This window comes from Pinus tabuliformis, chromosome 5_2 (assembly GCF_031772625.1).
Source record: "Pinus tabuliformis cultivar Carrire ecotype Pingquan chromosome 5_2, CPIR1, whole genome shotgun sequence".
NCBI lineage: Eukaryota > Viridiplantae > Streptophyta > Pinopsida > Pinales > Pinaceae > Pinus > Pinus tabuliformis.
Genome location: NC_142306.1, coordinates 436650201 through 436673850, shown reverse-complemented (window position 1 = coordinate 436673850; position 23650 = coordinate 436650201). Strand labels below are relative to the sequence as shown.

The 23650-nt window shown below is 29.5% G+C and overlaps 2 pseudogenes; both read left to right on the top strand.

Moving 5' to 3' along the window:
* The first annotated feature begins 3402 nt into the window (after window positions 1-3402).
* Window positions 3403-3952, top strand: LOC149159528 (putative pectate lyase 11 pseudogene; annotated as a pseudogene).
* Window positions 3953-15127: 11175 nt separating this feature from the next.
* LOC149159527 (putative pectate lyase 8) lies at window positions 15128-16557 on the top strand (annotated as a pseudogene).
* Window positions 16558-23650: the final 7093 nt, after the last annotated feature.

The window sequence follows — 23650 nt, the reverse complement described above, 5'->3', positions numbered from 1 at the left end:
ATTCATTATCAATGGGTTCTAACATATTTTGTTAACAAAATAGATTTATTTTAATGAAAATAATACATGTTTTAAATATATCTTCATATTAATTAAATTTCCTGTTTGAATAATGATTTCTTGAATAACCCTATCCAAATCGATATGGATACCTAGTTGTTGTTCATGTGAATTCATTCGTTTATCTTCACCTTCAACTACACAATTTTTATCCAGATACGAAGGTGTCTAAACAAGTTCAATGGATATTTATGACTACTTGCATTCCATTTCATAGCCACTTTAACCCCCAAATACGGTTTTTAGCATGGCTTCCTAAAATTAAAACTCAAAATCATCGACCCTTGCTTTCAAAAAATCCCATAAAAGCCCATTCACATTTCAATATTCTTCCACACACTATGTCTTATGGTGTTTGCTTTCCAACATTAGGTGCAAATGCTAGTTCAATTATATTTAAGCTAAGCCATAATTAATAGCTACTATATAGAACTTATTTATTTATAAAACAAAAAAAATAATATCATTTAAAAAATAATTTTGATATTTTAAAAAACAAATTTATATGAATGGTTATCAATTATATATTAAAAAATTGACACTATTATGGTGAATTATATTCTTACCACCCATAACTACTTTAGTTATTAAAATAGTGTAATTCAAGGTACAACTTTTTCTAAAAATTAACAGTGTTACCCTATATTATTTTCCAACCACCTTATAACTATTTTAATAGTTATTAAAATAGTGTAACTCAAAGTACAAATTTTTCTAAAAATTATAAATTAACTCTTTAAAACATGTGTTTGAAGAACCCTAATCAACGCGAAAACAAGGGGCTAATGCAATCAAAACTATTGGACGTAGTAACGGTACGGATGTAGGCTCACGTTTTCACAGTGACATGAGAGATTTTCAAGCCCATTACATCATTAGAGATATGTTCCTTGATGGTTTACTGTTCATTCGCAAGGCTTTCCACAAGCGGTTCGCTTACAATTTGCCTTTCAATACAACAAACTTCAATCTTTTTACTTTTTAAGTCTCCAACAGTTCTCAAAATTTCCACAAGATTATTGATTATTGAAAACTTTTAGGTATGAGTCGCTTTCCATGCTCGTCTGATCTAATATTTAAAGTTAGCATCGAGATACATTAACAGGGAGTGAGGATTCTACATCTTTGAAGTTATAAATACAGGTTAGCAATAAGTTAACATAAAGCTTGAAGAGATATTAAAATCAGTCTAACCCTATTAAATTTGTATGTATTATTTTTAATTGAGTTATTTCATATGTATTTATAAGTTGTAATTTGTTGTTGGAGAATATTTTTTTTTTTAGAGAAGGAAGATAGGGTTTCTATGTTAGTAGTTTGTTTAATTTTATAAATGGAAAAGGGAGTGTAGCCATCTATTTGAAGTTATAAAGGTTATATAAATGTGTATAAATTAACAATAATTAAATGACCTTATTTTTTCACTAATCAGTTATATAATTATAAAAGAAATATGAAATATTTATTTCAAAATAAAGATCATTCAAAATTTAATATAATTAGGAGAAAATTGTTTAACATTTTATTTTGAAAATTTCTCCCAAAAAATGCTTGGTGTCTTGTATAGCAATTCTTTATCACTCTTCTTACATTATTTGTACAAAATAAGACATGTCTACTCATGCAAAACTTCTAATTATGTATTCACTAATATATTTATTATTCATCCATCCACATGTCTCTTGCATAAATAATTCTAATTTCTAAAAATGTATATTATCCACATGTCTCTTGCATAAATAATTCCATTTTCTAAAAATGTATATTATTGTTTCCTCTCTCAACAATTGTGCCAATTTTCAATGTTTCCTATTATTTTTTCTAACTTTCTTGATTTTTTCATGTATTATTTCATTCTAAAAAAATGTAAAATAATATATCAAATTTATACTAATACATATTGCTAATGTATAAATTCCATTTCAAATTCCACCTGGAAAAAATTATTTTTACCCTAATACATACTCTTACTCTTATAAAATACATGTAATTAACTTTACATAAATATTACATCAAAATTTAAAATATTCATAATATTCATAATATAATTTTGAATATTATGAATATTTTGAATTGGATTCACATAAAAAAATATCTTTCTTAAAATATTTCTCATAGATTATACGAATTATCCCCAAGTCACTTCATAGCACATTCATTGACTGTTAGAGGGTGGAAATATTTGGAGTTGAAGTCTTTGTGATTTGCTTATGTATATGTGCTCCAATTTTTCGTTTTAATAAAATATTCATCCTCTTACAAATTAACAATTTGTCACCTGTCTCTTTGTATATTAAAGTTGCCATCATTTGGATAAGGGCATTATAATGGTGCTGGGTGGAGATTCAATTTAATTAAATATAGGTTTTTTAGCTTAATAAAATGTGATAGTTTAGGGTTTTTTATATTTTGTTATTGCCCTACCCACAGAGGAAATGTTTTGCATAAACGATTAAGAGAACTTATAGCTTAAAGAATGTAACACATGTTTAGTTATAAACATTTATGTAAAGAGAAATTAACGAGAAAGAATGGACACTCATATTTTTTCATATTTGAGTTAAGAAAACAAAATATATCACACAAAAAAATATATATATGAATAATGTTTGGGGAATTTATTATTATTATTATTATTATTAAAATATAACAATCAATTTTATATATATATATATATATATATATATATATATATATATATATATATATATCTATATATATATTCAATTGTGATCTAGGTAGAGATTTATCGGCAGGCTTAATTGATCATACCTAATTTGAAAGGCATTTGGGAAATTTGACCCCATTACTTAACAATGAGAATTCTATTATTTCAACTATCACATAGAATTATAATTATATATATATATATATATATATATATATATTAAAAGAAAATAATTATATTAATATAAAATCAATTATATTTATTTTATTTTATTTATTTATTTATTTTATTTATTTATTTATTAAAAAAATAATAATAATTATGATAATGTTTGAAAGATAAAAATTAATAATGTAAATTTTATAAATTTCAAATAAAATATAAAAATATAACGCAATACCCTTGATAAATTTAGATAAATTCAGAAGGTATAAATTTTCAATCATAAATCATATCTAAAGAAAGGTACCTGAAAACTCACGTAAATTATTATGAAAAGTAATATTAATTTATTTTATTTATATATAAAAACAATACTTTCAAATTAATTAATTTCAGCTGCCACAACAAGGTAAGCAAGCTCACATACTCATTCGTTCATTAATTGCAATTCACCTTATTTTATTCCTTCTCTTCTAACGTCACAATGCTATTCTTTTCTCCAATGGTAGGTCATGCTATTGGGTCACAGTGACGACGACCATCATGACAAAGTTATGCAGGCAACGGTTGCACTCAACCATTTTGGGGAAGGTCTCGTGCAACGAATGCCAAGGTGAATAATTTAATTGTTATTTCATTCATTTACCCTTTTATTTTTCATTTTGTTGTGAAGGAAAAGTAAGAAATAGCTATTATATTATTTAGATTTTAAATAATGAATTAAATTTATATAGGTGTAGATTTGGATACTTCCCTGTGTTTAACAATGATTACACTGAGTGGGAAATTTATGCCATCGGTGGAAGTTCAAGCCCCACCATACTGAGTCAAGGCAATAGATTTATGGCATCTGAAAGAAGTAACCATGAGGCAAATCACCACAGAAAGTGAATGGAAAGAGTGGAACTGGATATCAGAAGATGATATGCTACTAAATCAGGATCTCAGGTGCTTTCGACCTATGCAACCGCATACAGTGGCAGACCAAAGAGTTCAGCCGTTGTGGAAGAAATCACCAGGAACGCAGGCGTTCTCTCGTGCAAGAAAGGAACTCGCTGCTAACTGCAACTTCTTACCCACAATTATCACACCTGAACTTGAGTAGCCGCAAACATTGCTTTTACTTTTGTAAACTGTGTCTTCTTCAATGTCGCCCTTCTCACACTTCTCAATGTCGCATTTCTTATCCTTCACATTATCTTTTATAATAATAAGTTATCCGGCATATTGATATTGATCTGAAATTTATTACTCTGTCAATTTCCCAAGTATAAAAGATTCATGTTTATATGAAAACGTAAATTTTAAAAATAGTCATTTTAAACTTTGTCCCCAACGAAGGACTTAATCATAAGTATGATGTGCCAAAGTTTTTTTTTGAATCTGGCTAACTGTTTTTCTAAAAATTTTGCAGTAACAGTATTTGAATTATGGTTTTGATGGTGGAAATAGGTTTAGCCCCATCAAAAACTTTTGGGACATCCAAAACCTTGAAATTTGACATCTGTAAAAAAATCAAATTCTGTTATTAATATATATTTGAAAATATTATCTATTCAAGATTTGTAATATAATAATACTCATCACTATCTTTTTTATTAAAATAATAATAATAATTTGATTTTTATTTATTCAAATTTAGATCTTAAAAATATCTAAGATTCAATAGGAATTATATATATAACAAATAGCTCATTTTCCAACCAGCTTTAAATCATATTAGCATGTTCACAACATCATATGTGTAACTTACCTCATTTTCATTACATGTCCATGTGGTTCTTCATATCTACTTGAGGTCATTAATAGATTTGTAGAAGTAGGTTACCTTAATAGTACAAATCATATATATACAATGTCAAATCAACTCATGCGTTCAAACACCAATTAAAACTATCCAACAACCTTATATAACTGTTGATATGTTCAGGATTCATATATATTCATGGCATGATGAAATTTTAGATTACAGTAATCCCAAAGAGTACCAAATATCAATCTAGCCAAAGCACATCAATCAATAAAGTCATGTAATTAAAAAATATAAAATGCAGTCGATTATTATTGTAAATTATAGTGAAAGAAAAGACATTAAAATACTAAAATATTGATATTAACTTTATCAACATACAATATTGATACTCTCATAATATGATCATTTATAAAAATAAATATCATGAAATTATTAAAACATATATATTAGCCATTGTGTACATCCTCCCATCTCTCCCTCTCTCTCTCTCTCCCTCTCTCTCTCTCTCTCTCTCTCACACACACACACACACACACACGCATTCTCACTCTCTTTCTTTCCTTGTTCTTCTCTCTTCCATACTCTCTCTCTAATTCCCTTCCCCAATGCCACCTATCCCCCACCTTTCCATCTCTAAGTCTCCCTCTTCTTACTTCTCTTTCTCTACCTCGTGACTCTATCTCCCTTTTATTCATTTCGTCTCACTCATTAACTCCCTCTTTATCCATTTACAACACTCTTCTCATGTCTCCCCGTCCTTATCATCTTTTGTCTCTCCACCCTCACTCCACTCCCTTCATTTCCATATCTATCCCTCCATCCCTTCAACCCTTCCTTATTTTGTCCTTAACAACCAAACCCCAACTCTACCGCTCTCTCCCTTCCTCGCTCCATACATCTTAATGATTCTAGACATAAAAGAACATACATGTTTTGAAAATACACACTCATTCTTGAAAGTGTGTTTTCTTTTATATATTTTCCACGCATTGTTGAAGCCTAACTCATGCTTTTTGAATGCATACACATTCTTGAAAGCATTCCCAAGCAATCGAAATTGTGCACATGTTCTTCAAAATCCAAATTGAAATGTATGTGAGGCGAACTGGGGAGTACTAAATCGATAACATTATGAACATGTGCATCTTTTTAAAGATTCTCACTTGTTCCTAGATTAGTGGATTCATGATGGCACACTCATAATAAATTAAAATCATGGTATAGGGGAACCAGAATAGAATAATTTAGTTAGTAATTCACCCTCAATATGTCACGAAGTATTTAAAATGATGCTAATAGGAATTAGATACTAATGGCATGATTAGCATTGGAATCCAAAGTTTTGTGAGCCATGTTAAAAATGAAAAATTGAATTGACAGTAAATACAAAATTAGACTAATAAAAGGTTGAATTCGACAAGAGTCTACACCCATGGGTTGGCGTATGTGTTACTCTAATATACTAGATCTATTAGTTGATTTACTCAACTACACAATCAACCCTTCTATACCATCAGCCTATATACTTGCTTTACCCTCTTATTTAGTCCATTTTCAAGCCACATTCATGTATTATTGAGTTAAGTTGACTTCCTAGAAAAATGTGGTAATTAAGGAAAAGTTGATTCCTAATGTCCCTTAGCTAGGTGATAGTGGGGTGTCAAAAGATGTGATTCAAATGGAGCCACTCTAGGCCATCTTCTATAATGACATGGTTATCTAACTAAAGTAAGAGTTGATAATTTATAGTTTCATAACAATATATGAATGAGAAACCATCATCTATACTTCTAAGAGCTTGTGTATATTGATAACAAAATGTTATATACATAATCATTCTTGCCATGCACATTCAAACCTATAAGCATGTAAGAAAGATTTTAGTAAACATATCTCTTCAATCTTCATAGGGAGGAAAATATGGGTGGACCATTGATCCATGTATAACTATGAAGATTGTCTCATTGACATAATTAATTAACCCATTTTTATTCCCATTTTTTACAATTATTTCACTAACTACAATAAGGTGAACTTCAATATTCAATCACAGATGATTTGTTAACTAATAAATTCACTACAATTCACACTTTTTGATTCATTCTCTTATAGATTGACAATGATAAAATATTTAGGTTGGTATGTTTTTTTTCCTATTGTAGGTGTTAATGTTGGGTCAAACTGACAATTGCCATGATGATAGAATTATGTGGGTATAAGAAACCATTTTGGGGAAGGTATTCTACCACTTCCTATATCATTTTGCATTTTTTTGAAAGAACAACATTGTTAATATTATTATTTGTAGATTAAATTGTGAATTACATGAATGTAGGTATTGGTTTGGACACATATATGCAATTAAAAATAACTAGAATTCATGACAAGTGTATGTCATCCATGGAAGTTCAAGACCCACTATTTTCATTTAAGCCAATTTAAAACAATAATGAAATTAAATAGAATTTAAACTAGAAACCAAAAACTGATGTGGTGCTTAGCTATGCATATCACATGAGCTTTTGGGATATGGAATTGCATATAGGTCCACACTAAAGAAGTTGGCCCTTATGAAATAAATCACTAGGAATAAAATAATTCTCTCATCAAATAAAAAAACTCAAAGTTAACTAAACTTCTCAACCAATATCATGATTGAATTCATGCACCCTCAAACATTTTTACTATTTTCAAAATAGTATCCCTCTCCTTTTAGTTCTCATTTCCACATTTTTTTTTTGGTAAATTGAATTACTAATATTTCATCTGAAAAGTAGTGACTATAGATCTTGACATTTAGATCCATCCAGTAAAACATAACAACCTAAAAACCTGAGTACATCAATGCTAGAGAGCAAAATGCTCACTCCATTACACTTAGCATAGTTATCATTTCCACAATTGATACAAACAAGACAAAATGAGACCAAGTCTATAAGTAGTTATCTACATTGTTTTCATAGTTTAAATCCATTAAAAGGAGAGAAATGAAGTTCAAAAAAAAGAAACAAAGTTCCTCTTTGCACCAACAAACCAAAAATAGTTTCTAGCATGACAAAGCAAAGCGTGTCTTTGCGAAATCCATAATTCACCTAAAATTGATTTCCACAAAAGAAAATATAATTCCATGAGAACTCTTATATCACCATCATTTTACTGAGTTAAAAGGTTAAAAAGGTTTATGTAATTAAAAATATTTTGAAAATTAGATCTAATATGAGTATAAAATGCAAAATCTAATAGAAATTAATTTCCCTCTTCAACCCTCCGAGGATAGCACAGGTGATAAACTCTTTCATCTTATGGAATTTTGGAAATCAATCAATACCTAGTTTCACTCTTAAGCTCATGATAATTAGTTCTAATATTGACAATGCTCATTTTCTTCTTAGCACTAGTCAACGCAAAGAGATAATTTTGGTTTTTGAGATTGGGGTTAATCACCTCGTTATAATATCGTAATTTCATTTTTCCCTCCACCTCTTTATTTTCCCAAAATTTCTCCTTGAATTTGGAAGTAATAATATTTTGATTATTATCCAAATTGTCAAATATGATCTCCTTCTTTAATTTCTCCTTAAATTTGTAAGTAATAATATTTTTAGTATTATCCAAATTGTGAAACATGAACTCCTCCTTTGTTCCTCAATGATATAGCCAATCTCGTATCCTTATGCCACCCTTTCTTGACTTGAAGGCGGGAATTTTGAGTAGTTGGAAGGAATATTGGGAAACCTCTTGCCCTCCACGTTATATGACTTCTTATCCATATTAAAACTAGTCATAACCAAGTTTTTTATGTGGGAATGTCTTTCTTGAATTAAGAGGATAGGCTACAGAGTCCTGTGTTCTAGAGATTTTAGGTAATAAACTACTTTTTGATTGTTTCAATCTTCTTCCATGAATCTCTAGATATATTTCAACCCCAAACCCCACACCCCTGTAAAACAACAAGAGTGACAAGAGTCTCAAAGAGGATGTTTTAACACCAAATCTAGAAATCTATGAACTTACAATCATTTTCAACCCATAAGAAACTTTCTAGCCTCCATTTATCCTTTGCTCAATGTTATAATTCCAATTGTGCTTGTGATGGGTGTCATTTCCTGGATATTTGTATGAATGAACTTCTTGCAAGGAGTTGTTTTCATGAATGAAAATATCATAGTTGATATTTTTGGATATTATTACTTTAGTTTTGTTGGTATTTGTAGTCATATCCATTTGAAGTAGAAATATTGGAGGCTTTTGAGTTTCTTCCCAAGATCATAATAGTTCCTTGGAAAAATAACAACATAATCAATGTAAAGGAGAAGTGTTATGTTCATACAAGTGACTTTGGGCCCAACCCAACCTACATATTCCAAAAACTCTTATAGTTTATACATGGATATGCCAAAAATGGTAAGGGATATGGGACAAATGTACTTGACCCCAATATTTGATATAATTTTCTCCGAACAACCCTAAGTGGCCGTAAACTTTGCAATAATATTCTCATATATCCTTTCCATAAAATATTTGAACTCGATAGGAACCATTACCTCTTCTAGCCTCTTCCATGACTCTTTTCTAGGAATAGTGCCAAAAGCTTTTCTAAAGTCAACAAAACCACAAAAGAGATCAATTTTGTTATTGAAGCATTCCTCTCCAATTATCCTAAGAGTAACGAGATGTTCCATGGTTGAATGATATCTCTTACACCCAACTTGGCCTTTAGCTCTTTTACCATGGTTTTCAAGCCAAAGGCTAATCTTCTTCTCCAAAAATAAGCCCATATAGTTTGGCTAAAATATGGCTAAACATCACGGTCTTGTAATTAGAGGGAATTATTTTATCCTCACTCTTAAATATAGAAGCAATAAGGATCTATATCCAAGTGATAGGGAAGAATTGATTCACTACGAAATTAAAGTGGTTGTGTATGTGCAAGATGAGGAAATATTCTCCCATTTAAAAAATTTCAACTTTGTATCCTTCAATGTTCTTAGCTTTCTCACTAACAAGTTTCTTAACCCCAAACTTGATATCCTCCAAAGAAAATATATGATTCTCTATCAGGAATTCAAAATTTTGACCATGTTGTTAGGGGATTCATAGACTTTTTTAAGGTAAATATTCTAGTTCTTCAAAGGAATCAAAATATTTTCTTTAGACTTAGGAATGAAAAATTTCCTCTAAAACTTTTTAGGATCAAACTCAAAGAGGTGTAGTAGTTTCTCTTTCTTTTTATTTGTAAGATATATTTTCTTTCTTTTAATACACGATTTCTAGGTATTTATATTATCAAGATTTAACGTTTCGTTCGGAGAATATCTAGTAGCTTTTCTAACAAATTTGCAATCATTGTCATACCGAAGATTGGTAGTTCTATTTTTTTTTATATGACACATTGCTAGAGAACTTGTTAATGGTCGTTGTGAAATTATCATAGAGGTTTTCTAGGTATTTATATTATCAATCTTTAAGGTTTTGTTAGGAGCATCTCTAATAGTCTTTCTAGAAATTTTGCAATCATTATCATACCAAAGATTGGTAGTTCTATTATTCTTTTTATATGACACCTTGCTAGAGAACTTGTTAATGGTCGTTGTGAAATTATCATAGAGGTTTTTCAATGTTATCGTTATAAGTTAAGAGGTGTAAATCCCTATTTAAATACTTTAAGAAGCTAACAATTTTTGCTCTTGTCGAAAAGTAGGTGCCTTTGACTCTCTCAATTGTCATGTATGTGCTTGTTTTGCATGGAAAAGTTTGGAGTTAGGTTAAAGGTCTATTATGAGAGTCAATATCATGATAGTCAAGATCATGGTCATTATCATGGTCATTTAATAAGTCAAGATTTATATTTTGGCTGGAAATATGGTTATCTAATATTATATAATCTACAACGCTAAGTTCAAGTCCATAAATACAAATCAACACTAAGCTCAAGTCCATGAATATAAATCATTTAGTTGTAGTTTGGCCACTTAATTACACCATTACGAATTATAAAACCTTGAAAAATATAAATTTTAACTAAGTCTATTTCAAATAAAATTTTAGGTAAATCTATTAACTATATAAATTTATATATAATTTAAAATATCAAAACAAAAATATTACAATCATAATGAAAAAAATTAATATCATATATATATATATAAACTTGAACCTTCATTTCTAAAAATATATCTTACAAGTGCATCTTTATATTCCAACAAAAATTTATTAACTGTTCAAGAAAAGTTTGTCTTGTTCACTTGGATACATGAGCCCTTGTTTTTACCTATTTTTATGAGTGCTTGAGTTGTGCTGAAGTAGTGTTTGTGTGAGGGTGAAGTGATTTCTAATGTTTAAAAGATAGATCAAAATAAGATTAAATATATTAAATTAGTAAAAAATTAATTAAAAATTAATAAATATATTTATATAAAATTAATTAATTAATTAATTAATTATATTTATTTATTTATTTGTAAAAATATATTATTAAAAATTATTATAATGTTTAAAAAAAATAATAATAATTTTTTTATAAAATTAAGAATAAATTTTAAAATATAATATAATAATCTTAAAATCATAAATAACCTCCAAAGATATAAGGTTCCAATCATAAAAATCCTGTTTAATGAGTAGCTGCTAACCACATTAGATCTTAGTTTCAAAATTTTTGTTGCAATACTGACCTTCCTAGCCTTTTAGGTTGTTAGAGCTCGGGAGGCTTCTCTCCAAGCTTTTTGACCATAAGAATAAAATCTTAAATCAAACTAAATAATTCATTTCTTTAGATCTGATAAACAAAAAATTGGTCTCAATGAACGTTAACCATCATCATCATTATGATATTTATATATAAAAATTATATATTTTTAAGTTTATACTTTCATTTTAATTAATTTCCAATTAATTTTGATTGAATTAATAAATATTTTATTTTTATTATTTTAACTCAATTTAAATTTATAGATTAAGCTTAATCTTTATTGACATTTTTGTACGGTTTACATGTTAAACATAATATCTTTAATGAATAGAGATTTACCTAGATTTAGGTGTTAAACTTGATCTTAAATTCATATTAAACGTTCAATGCAACTTATGTCGTGTGAAAATACTGTTAGAGAGATTTGACGGCAAGCAATGAGGATTCGGAAAACCAATGGCTTTCCACATGTCAGTTAAATTTGCATCTGAATACAACAAACTTCGATCTTTTGACTTTTAAGCCTCCAACATTTCACATTTATTTCAAAAGATAATTGAATATTGCAAACTTTTAGGGATCGTTCGCTTTCATCGTTTTCTCATGTAATGCCTACAGTTAGCATCTAGATACAATCACAGGGTGTGAGGATTGGCCATCCTAAAGTTACAAAGATTATAGGAATGTGTACAAGTTAGCAATAAGTTAGCATAAAGCTTTAGAAGATATTAAAATGAATTTATGTATATTAAATTTATAAGTATTATTTTTAATTTTGCTATCTTATGAATATCCAATAAGCTAACATAAAATTTCAAAAATATTAAAACGAGTTTATACTTATTAAATTTGTATGTATTGTATTTTTAATTTAGCTATTTTATAAATATAAGTTGTAACTTTTTGTTGGAGAAATTTATTTCTTTCCGAAACATTTTATTTTGAAATTTTCTTAAAAAAAGAAATCTAGATGTTTTATATAGCCGCTCTTTATGCTCTTCTTACATTACTTTTACAAAATAAGATACGTTTGAGTCATTCAAAATTTTTAATTATGTATTCAATAATATATTTATTATTCATCCATCCACGTGTCTCTTCCATAAATAATTTTAATTTCTAAAACTTTTCTAACTTGTTTTTTTCACCCAGTATTTCATTTTAAAAAATAATAATTTCGGAAAATGTATATTATTATTTCCTCTCTCAAGTATTGTTCCAATTTCAATGTTTTTTATTATCTTTTCTAACTTTTACTTTTTCATGTGTTATTTCATTTTTTTTAAAAAGTAACATATTATATTATATTTATACTAATACATATTGTTAATGTCTAACTTCCATTTCAAATTCCACATAGAAATGAAATCTATTTTTACCTTGAATGCGTACTCTTATGAAATGCATGTAATTATCCTCGTATAAATATTATTTTCACTAATTTACTTATTCATAATGTAATTTTCAATTGGATTCACATAAAGGATATATTTCTTAAAGTATTTAATTTATATCAACATTACGCTTGATTCAAATATAATCAGTATATTAACATTACTATTGATTCTAATATAATCAATATATTAACATTAATATTGATTCCAATATAATCAATACCAATGGACAAGTTATGACCAACCATTCAATTAGACATTTTTATGGTAGGAAGGAAATTAATATAACATCGAAAATTTATATGTTATCTATATTTCATTTACTTATATAGTTTAATTAGACATTTTTATTGCAGGAAGGAAATTAATTTGACATCTAAAATTTCTATGTTATCTACATTCCGTTTACTCATGGTGAGAGGCTGGCCGTCATTAAGGTGTGATTTCTCTATCATGTATTAACATCTCTTTACAACATTTACAAATGTCTAGTAATAATTAGCAATGTTTATTTATATATTCACAAGAATTTACATATACACATCAAATAGCTCATTTTTTCAACAAGTTTAAATCATATTAGCATGTTCACAACATCATATTCAAATTGATAGATAATGTCCTATGCACAACTTAGGTGTGTAACTTAACTCAATTTTTATTACATATCCATGTGGTTCTTCATATCCACTTGAAAGGTTATGAATATATTTGTATAAGTAGATTACTTCAATAGTAAAAATCATATATATCCAATCATATATATTTACCATCAAATCAAGTCACTTGTTCATACACCCAATCAAATTATCCAGCAACATTAAGTAACTCTTAATATGTTCATGATTCATGTATATTCATGACATGAAGAATTATTAAATGATTGTATAATCCAAAAGAGTACCAAACATCAATCTAGTCAAAGCACATCAATCAAGAAAGTTAGGTAATTAACAAATCTAGAATGCACTCATATATTAGTGTAAATTACAATGAAACTAAAGGCATTACAATACTAAAAAAATATATTTACTTTATCAACATACAATATTGACACTCTCATAATATGATTATTTTATAAAAAAATAACATCACATTATTAAAATAATATATTAACTATTTTTAATGAATCTTAAATTATTTAAAATTTAATAAAAAATAATAAATTTGGGGTTAACAATATGAATATAAATATGAATAATGAACATGGGATCAATTATAATATGCCCATGATATACAAAGGTTACATCAAATCATGTTAACCTAAAACATCTATCTAAATGATTAATATATAAAACATAAACTAAATACAATGTCATTAAATCAAAATATTTAACACTTATTATAAAATCACATATTTTAGACCAAAGAAAAGTGTTATAACTTTTTTATAGCTACAATTAAATATAAATTAAAAATAAGTTATAGAGGATCAAAGTTTAAATTTACATTATTGTTAAAAACATATATTGTTCAAATGATAATACAATTAGTTTCAACAATTCTTAAATATTGTTCAAATAATGTCTTTTAACAATAACTATAATTATTTATTGCTAGTTATATTTATCCATGTGCAAGACAAATTATCTCCATAAAATATTGTAACTTGTAGTGCATGCTCAAATTCTAGAAAATTGTGAAGTAATATTGGTATTTAATAAAATGTGTATATATTGAATGTTGAAAATATTGTATGTTATATAAATGATGATTTATAAATATGTGAGTTTACAATAGTTTGTCATTTGTTATTTCTCTTTGTAAAAGGGGAAGTGTTTTGCATAAAGAATTAGATTACCTTTCTACAACTTAAAGAATGTAATACATGATTGGCTATAAACATTTAACTAGTGTTATACGATCTTAATATAATATATTCTGCTTTTTTTCTCTCTGAAAAAAAACATTTACCTAGTGAGAAATTAATAAGTATGAAAAGACAATGGCTATAGTATATTTTTTCATATTTAGAGTCAATACAAAATATAAAATACAACATAATATGTTTATTATTATAATGATTGAAGTATAAAAATTAATAACGTGAATACATATTAATATAAAATAAATAAACAAATAAATATATATATATATATATTCGCAGCTTACGTTTGACATGCATGTCTCTACATTCATAGTGTAATTTACCAAATGGGATGAAATCATGATAGTAACGACAAAACGGTAGATAATATAAGAAGGCCCTAGCATTTGCAAGAGTGGCTCAGAGCAGAAGCAACCATCACTAGTGTTGTTGTTTTCTTGAGAAGACAAAGCTGAGTCCCGGTTGTCAAAATGAGCAATCCAATTTGAGTTGCATGGTGTTGATAGGAATACTCCACTGCGTTCATGGCGGGGCACCAAAGCCATTTGGATAGAAATATGGAGATAAGTTTATGGGACGCAAGATAGTAGAGGTACTGGGAAATATAAGTAGGTCCATGTTTCCTGTGGAGAAAGATGAGAGCAACAGAACGAAAATAGTTCAAGAGTAAGTAAATCGCTCAATGCAACATTACATTCCATTTTGTCAATCTTTCTATTTTTTTTAATTATTCGTTGTTGGAGGCTGAATTGACACTGAATGCTTTAATGTATGCGTATTAAAATAGAAGCAGAAGCATTATTAACAATACTACAAGAGGAGGAGAGGAGCTGAGCGTGTTTTCATGTGTAACGGGTAATCCTATTGATGACTGTTGGCGGTGCGACCGCAATTGGGAGTGCAACAGAAAACGAATCGCAGATTGCGGCATTGGATTTGGCAAGCATGCCGACGGAGGCAAAAATGACAAGTTTTATGTGGTTACAAATGCCAGTGATGATGCCATGAATCCATCCCATGTTACACTATGTCATGCCGTGATTCAGATGGAGCCGCTGTGGATCATCTTCCACAATGACATGCTCATCCAGCTCAAGGAAGACCTTGCTATTCACAGCGTCAAAAAAATATATGGACAAGGTGCCAAAGTCCAGATTGGTAAGGGCTCGTGTATCACCATAAAAGAAGCAACAAGCATCATCATTCATGGCACCCACATTCATGACTGTAAAAGTCTAGGAAACGCTGCAGTAAATATGTATCCTCTAAAGAGTGGGTCGAGAAAAATAAATCATGGAGATGGGATCTCCATATCGAGAGAGAGGCACATATGGGTGGACTATTTCTCTATGTCTAACTGTGAAGATGGCCTCAATGACGCAATCAAGTCATCCACCTATATCAACGTTTCCAATAGTTATTTCACTCGCCACAACGACGTGACTTCACATACTCATTCGTTCATTAATTGAAATTCACTCTATTTTATTCCTTATCTTCTACCTTCACAATGCTCTGCTTTTCTCCAATGCTAGGTGATGCTATTGGGTCACAATGACGACCACCACCATGACAATGTTATGTAGGAAATGGTTGCACTCAACCGTTTTGGCCAAGGTCTTGTCCAGCGAATGCCAAGGTGAATAATTTAATTGTTATTTAATTCATTTCCCATCTTATTTTGAATTTTATTGTGAAGGAAAAGTATGAAATAGCTATTATATTATTGAGAAATTAAATTATGAATTAACTGGATGTAGGTGTCGATTTGGATACTTCTATATGTTTAACAATGATTACACTAAGTGGGGAACGTATGCCATCGGTGGAAGTTAAAACCCCACCATACTGAGTCGGAGAAATAGATTCATGGCATATGCAAATCCCTTATCTAAAGAAGTAACCAAGAGGAAAAACGCCACAAAAAGTGAATGGAAAAAGTGGAGCTGGATATCAGAAGATGATGTGTTGCTAAATGGTGCATATTTCATGCCATCATGATCTCAGGTGCTTTAATCCTATAAAAACCACATATAGTGCGAGACCAAAGAGTTCATCCCTTGTGGAAAAGCTCACCAGGAATGTAGGCTTGTTCTCGTGTAAGAAAGGAACTTGCTACTAATTCTATCATCTTGCCAACCATTATCACGAATGAATTTGACTACCCTCAAACATTGTCATTGCTTTTCAAAACAGTGTCTTCATGCATTTGAGTGCCCACCAACATTGTCATTACATTTCAAAACTGTGTCTTCTTCAATCCCCCCCTTCTCAAAGTTCTCAATTCCAAAAATTATCGGCCCTCCTATGCATGGTTTGCAACTTTGGCTAATAATGAGGAGCAATTACTTCACATTATCTTTTATCCTAAGTTATCTAGCATATGGATGTGTAGCCGTTATTTATTACCTTTTCAATTTTGCAAATATAAAATGTTTGTGTTTATAAATATAAGTGATTCATTTTTATATCAAAACGTTTAAGAAATTTTCAACCACAGTCTCATTGTCAGTTGCATGATCAACAGAGTAATTAAGAATATAACATGTAGAAGTTACATGTGCTTCAGTGAGTAGAACAACCTTCATGTTATTGTCAATTTGTTCATGATTATACCATGTTTATGTTACTTGTTCATCATCAACAACATAGAAGTGTCCTTGAGGGAGGGAAATCATATTATCAACCACAATTAGATCTTCTTTTTCATCCACTTCTTGTTCTTCAACATGTGCTTGGACATGCCCTTCTTATTGACCATCAACATGAAAAGCATGGCTACAATGAGTATCATGCATAAGACAATCATAATTCAGAGGCCAAATTCCAGTCCTCCTCAAGCTAGCCCTAATATTTGATGGTGTGATAGCCCTTTTAATAGGCTTTACTTGCAAGCTCTGGTAGCCCAAACCTTTTCACCTCAACCCTTGGATTCTTTGTCATCCATGAAGCTCGCTTTAACCTAAAATAGTTCTAGAAAGGGCCAAACACACTAAGATCAAGGGGCTACAATTTGTTAGTGGTATAAGATGGTAGTGTTAATATTTTGATTCCCAAATTATTTTCCTTCTCAATTGTTTCCACAACAACAAGGCTTCCATGCCCATCTAAAAACAATAGGTGTATGTTCTTAGGCGAGACACCACTTGGTATAGATGCAAAAAAGTGACAAAGCCAATTCAAAAAAAAAAACTTTAGTCATCTATGCATGGGGATGTGCAACCATGCATGCACATAGTTCACAATTTTGTATATAGTTGTTCAGTTGATTTTTACTTTTGAATAGATAAAATCTTGCGATTGAAGCACCAATTGCATTGACACAACATAGAATAGTTATCCACTCCCTACTTTTAGGAGAAATATTTGGCACATTCTGGCTCCTTGTCTTGGCAATTACAAACATACTACAATTCCTTCTTGTGTGTAAACTTGCTTCATCATAGTTCCATATATGGTATGGAGCATAATAATGCTTATCGTATGCATTAGAAATAGTATTATAGAAACTAGAAACAATTACAGAGTGTAGATTTAAAACTCTTTGTATGTCAAGGACCTTAGTTGTACAAAATACAAGGTTTGGATGCCTTTTTTTAAACCCAAACCACCATGGTTTACCAGGAAACCCATCCTTGAATGGGTATTGCTTGCCCTGATCAATTTGAGAAGCTATGGATTTGAGTTTTATCAACTCTAGCCCATGTACCAATTGGTCCATCCCCTTACACGACTCAAGCACCTCAAACTCCTCCTCTTCAATTATAACTGTAAGAGGCCCTCTATGTCTTGTATGAGAGATCTCATTTATCCAATAATGTATTGATGAGAGAGAAACACCATGATTTTTTGTAGATGCCAGAAGTTAATATCATTAAACTATATATCGTCAATTACAACTAACATTTTGTCTTTTTTTCAACCTCTTATAACGTTGATCGTGTTAGTTGAACTTGCACCTTAGACTGTGGTTGATGTTGGTAAAACATCATCTTCTGCCTCATAGTTATGCTAAAAAAATATTTCTTGGAGCATTTTTCACATTCACATTATCTTTCCTATCATAATTTGATGAAGTGCATCACAACTTGGCACCCCTGCTCTCTTTCCTACCACTTCTCCTTGTACAAGCAACATAACTAACTCTTGCCATAAATGAAAATACCTACATATTTATTGCATGCATTTAGTTAACAATAATATATTATATAGGTTCAAATAAATGTTGAAATTCAACATTCGTATATGCTATTAGTATTTTTGCTTTCCTACAATCAATTATCAACACGTTAATTGATTCAAATATTCTAGGATATTTCAATAGAGAATTTGCAATAACATGGGTGATAATAGAGACACAATTCACAATTAAAAATAGTAGTAGCTTAACAAATTTTCATACATATTCCTTATCCATAGTATCTTTGAAAAACAAATCTACAGAAGGAATTTTTTATATGTATCCAAATATATCACTAATTGTTTTTTGATAACTTGTTTTTCCACTTAAAACAATATGACTATATTTGCACTTGGAAAATTGTTGTGAGCGTGTTGAAATTGACCTAGAATTGGTTGTATGTTTTCAGTTATATCAATAAATGTTTTTGATATAAAAAGTTATGACTTGTAATAAAATGTGGTAGACATTGGAGGAATTTCAAATAAAACAAGTGACACCTAGTTTTTGTTCTGGTTAAAATGTTGATATGGTCTAGTTATTTTTGATAACTTGTTTCATGACTTAAAATAAAATGATGTACTCTATTTTAAGGCATAAAATATATGGTTATTTTTTCAATGTTATTATTCTCATAGATAACACTCTCCTTGCATGAAGGAAGTTCTAGGATTTCCTTATTAAAGGTTATATTGAGTTATTAATTACCTTTAAAAAGGTTTAGCCTCATGTCCATGATCAATGACTTTACCAACATAAAACTCAATCAATTTCTTTATAATGGTTAGTGATTCTCCTATTATAAGAATGGTTCTTAGTTTGGTAATATTATTATTCCTATAGATAATGCTCTCTACGAATGAAGGAATCTTTAGGCTTGCCTTGCTAAAGGAAATTAGCAACTCAATAGAAGATCTAATCTTGCCTTAGTAATATTTAGTGATTCTCCTATTGTGGGAATGGTCCTTAGTTTTTCAATATTGTTATTCATATGGATAACACTCTCCATGAATGAAGGAAGGTCTAGGCATTCCTTAGTAGAGGTCTTATTGAGTTTCTAATTTCCTTTAAAAATATTGATCCTCATGTCCATGAACACTCACTTTACCAACATAAAAGTTATCAACATAAAACTCGATCAATTGATTTCTAATGGTTAGTAATTCTCCTATTATGGGAATGGTTCTTAGTTTTTGAATATTTTTATTCCTATAGATAACACTCTCTAGACATGAAGGAAGATCTAGGCTTGCCATAATAAAGGTTGTATTGAGGTTCTAGGATAACCGAGTTGATGTGTCTACCTATGAGAAACACAATTTGACCTAAAGAAAAATAGGATTATTCATTTAAGATTATTCCCATAGATTTTATTCAAATCGAAAATTGTGTTGAGCCCTAGTCATTCCAACATCATGAATAATATAAAACATCCCAAAATATCATTGAAAGATTCAGAACCAAGTATCATATAATTTTCATAGAATAGCTATGTTAGCTCCAAGGAATGATTTACAATATCTACTATAGAGAATAACCCAATAAACCCTTATTTATAAAATTAGTCTTCGAAGTAGGTCATGTGAATGCTCAACAATAGCTACAAGTCTCTAAATATCCATAATTGGTCTGACTAAGGTAACTAATAGGCATGACTAAGTTTTCTCTAGGCTGAGATTTTATTAAATAATATGGTCAAAAAAAAATTCACATTAAATCCTCCTAGAACCCAATGAAAATGCCTCAATTCTGGCTCATACATGGTCAAAATACACCACCAAAAAAATGCATTAGGTATTCTTGAATAACTAAATTCACTTTTGAATAATAGGACTGAAACCATAACTACTAGCAACCTACAACCTACAAGGACAATTTTTTTATAGTTCAATGTTGTATCTGGATTTCATGGTTTCCTATTGTTGTTTGTGCATGAGGCAATCTACAAGGATAAATGTTTTTACAATTCAATGTTTTGAGTGCATTTCATGGTTTTCCGTGAATGTTTTTGCACGATTCTATACTACATAGGTTTTTTAAAAAACAAAATAGTAAGAACAATAATAATAAATGAGTTGGACAGAGATCAAGCAACCTAATAAAACTAAAATACACATTGTTCAAAAATTTAAAAAAAATGAAATACATATTGTGCAAAAGCTAAAATAAATAAAATGAAATACATATTGTGCAAAAATTTAAATAAATAACATGAATACACGGTGAAATTTTTTCTGATGATATGCATCCAGGGCTGGTGAATAGTTGGAATGTTAAAAATGTAAATTTAGCAAGGGTTGAACTTATTTTATATCTTTTTGCACTTGAATTTAATTGGTAACAAGGATTTACTTGGACTACAATCTCCCAATGATGGGTAATCTGCTATGGTCGATCTGAGTGTTTTGATATGTTTTAATGGGAAATTTAATGAGGTGGGTGTCATATATTGAACACAATGGGTTGTATTGTTGAATAACACAACAATTATGGCTAACATACAACAACTTTTTATGTGTGTAGGTATGAATGTGCATTGTGATACTTAGCTCCAATTCAACTCAATGGCGGTTGAAGTGATGGGTACCTTGTACTCGTCGATTAGACCATTTTGGGACAATTTATAGTTTTATTTGTTTTCTATTTGGTACAATATGTTTTATACTCTTGATATATAAAATACTATTTATGGAGAGTTGTGGGCTGAGTCAACATTTTGGGAAAATTTTGACATAAATTAAAATATATTTGCACTTAATGTTATATATATTTGTTTAGATATTGGTTTCACATGTCTCAATTTTTTGGTGGCTTGGTGGGACCAGTACTATAACAACTACAGGTCCATGTACAACATTATACGTCTCTCCCCTACTATTTTTTAGCTATAATATGTATGTTAATAATAACAAATATATTTGAGAAGAAAAGGACAACAAATAAATTTGAGAAGCAAAATCATAAATACAACTAATTATTTTTTAGCTACTTAAAAATTTCATTATAGTTAGAGGCACAATTTAGTATGAGGGACATGTGTAAACTCCCCTCCTCAATCATGGGTAGACACTTCTCTTTTAAAATTAAAAAAAAAATAAATAAAATATATCTATATATCTATATCTATATATATATATATATATATTCTCTACATAAGAGAGCAATATAGGTTATAATAATAAAAACTAAAATGAATGTGCATATTTGGTTACTTTTAACTAAAAACATGGTAAAACATCAACAATTATATTCTCATTTTATTTCTCCTTTATTGATATTACAAACATATTTAAAAAATGTGTGTTAAAAACATTTCACTCTCACTTTTAAGTATAAATAAACTAGCAATTGCACCAAATGTTGCAATGGAAACGTCGTAAGTTGGTAAATTATGCAAAAAAGCATAGATGAAGAGTGATTCCTCACCATAGAAGTAGATTCTTCAAGGGAACACCCACCTCTATTTTAGAGTAAATGTTTGTGTATCCTTCTGAACCAACATTTAAAACTAGACATTTTCCATTGGTTCAGCTTCCAAAATCATATCATTGTAGTATTTGATTCCGCAAAACAATGCATTGTGATCTGTAAAGGCACCATCATAGACATATATAAGACTAGGGATATCTTAACTTATTAACATTTAAATGAAAAATTGATAAGGTGTTGTTAGAAACAGTGAAGTGGGATAACATAGGTTAAAAGGATTGAGCTACTTACGAAGAGATGCATATGGATCAAGTGACTTGTAGTTGAAGGTGTAAATTTGGGTCAAGTTGTTGAAGTTTGGATGTTGAGTAACAATATTCCAAACACTGTAATTCATCATGTAATTGAAGTTTGTGATAGGATTTTCACTCTCCAATACTCTTTGTAGTTGAGCTTGACATGCCAATGTATTTTAATTAGGAACATGTGAAAAGTGCATCGTACAAGAGGAGATGTATTGCTATTAGTGGGTGTTTGTACACCCATAATCATTAGATTTGGGGAATATCTCTTGCAATGAATTGAAAGTTCATGAGCTTTGTATTGTGTCAATTAATTCAATTAATAAAGAAAAAAAATCAAGAGGACTCCGCCAAAGTGGATAGGTTTGAAATACTCAATACAAGCTCTAGGAGAAGTGAGATTGGTGTGGTAGCCACCAAAGCATGTAGGGAAAGAGACAATAGTGTCATATTTGTGACACAACAATGGAGATTCCTCTTAGCTAGAAACTATCTATCTATATATATATATATATATATATATATATATATATATATATATATATATATATATATATATATATATATATATATATATATATATATATATATCACCTTCCAAGTAAATACAACAAAACACAATTCATCACATTAAACTGATTTCATAGGAACTTTAAATTCAAATCGATCCAACTTTTATTAATGAATTAATCTGGCCAACATTATTAATCACTAATCCATAAAACAAGGAATGGTCACAATTGATTTTTTCTCAAATTGTCAATTACACATAAGCTGGGGTTTTCCTTTTTAAGGCATGGAGAGATAAAATTTTGGATTTTTACTAGTTACTATAATTTGGGACATTAGTTTGGAGTGCATTTAACATTGCCACTAAAATTCTATGAGAAAAATCATAAACTTCAACTGCAAATCACATGGGAATGAACCACCAAGATCTTCAATTTACAATATGAACATGGGAATGGGCAACCGTGTTTGTAATCTTTGGTAAAATAGAGTTACGCTTTTGTGATAAATTAAGACATGTTGTAGACGGTCAGTGTTAAGAATAATTATCCTAGGTCAAAATCAGTCTAAAAACTCCACTTTGTGTCATAAAATCACATGAAAAAAGGATAAGCTAATGCCCTCTACACACGGCATCACAGTCTAAAAAAAAAATCGATTCCATATTTTTAGT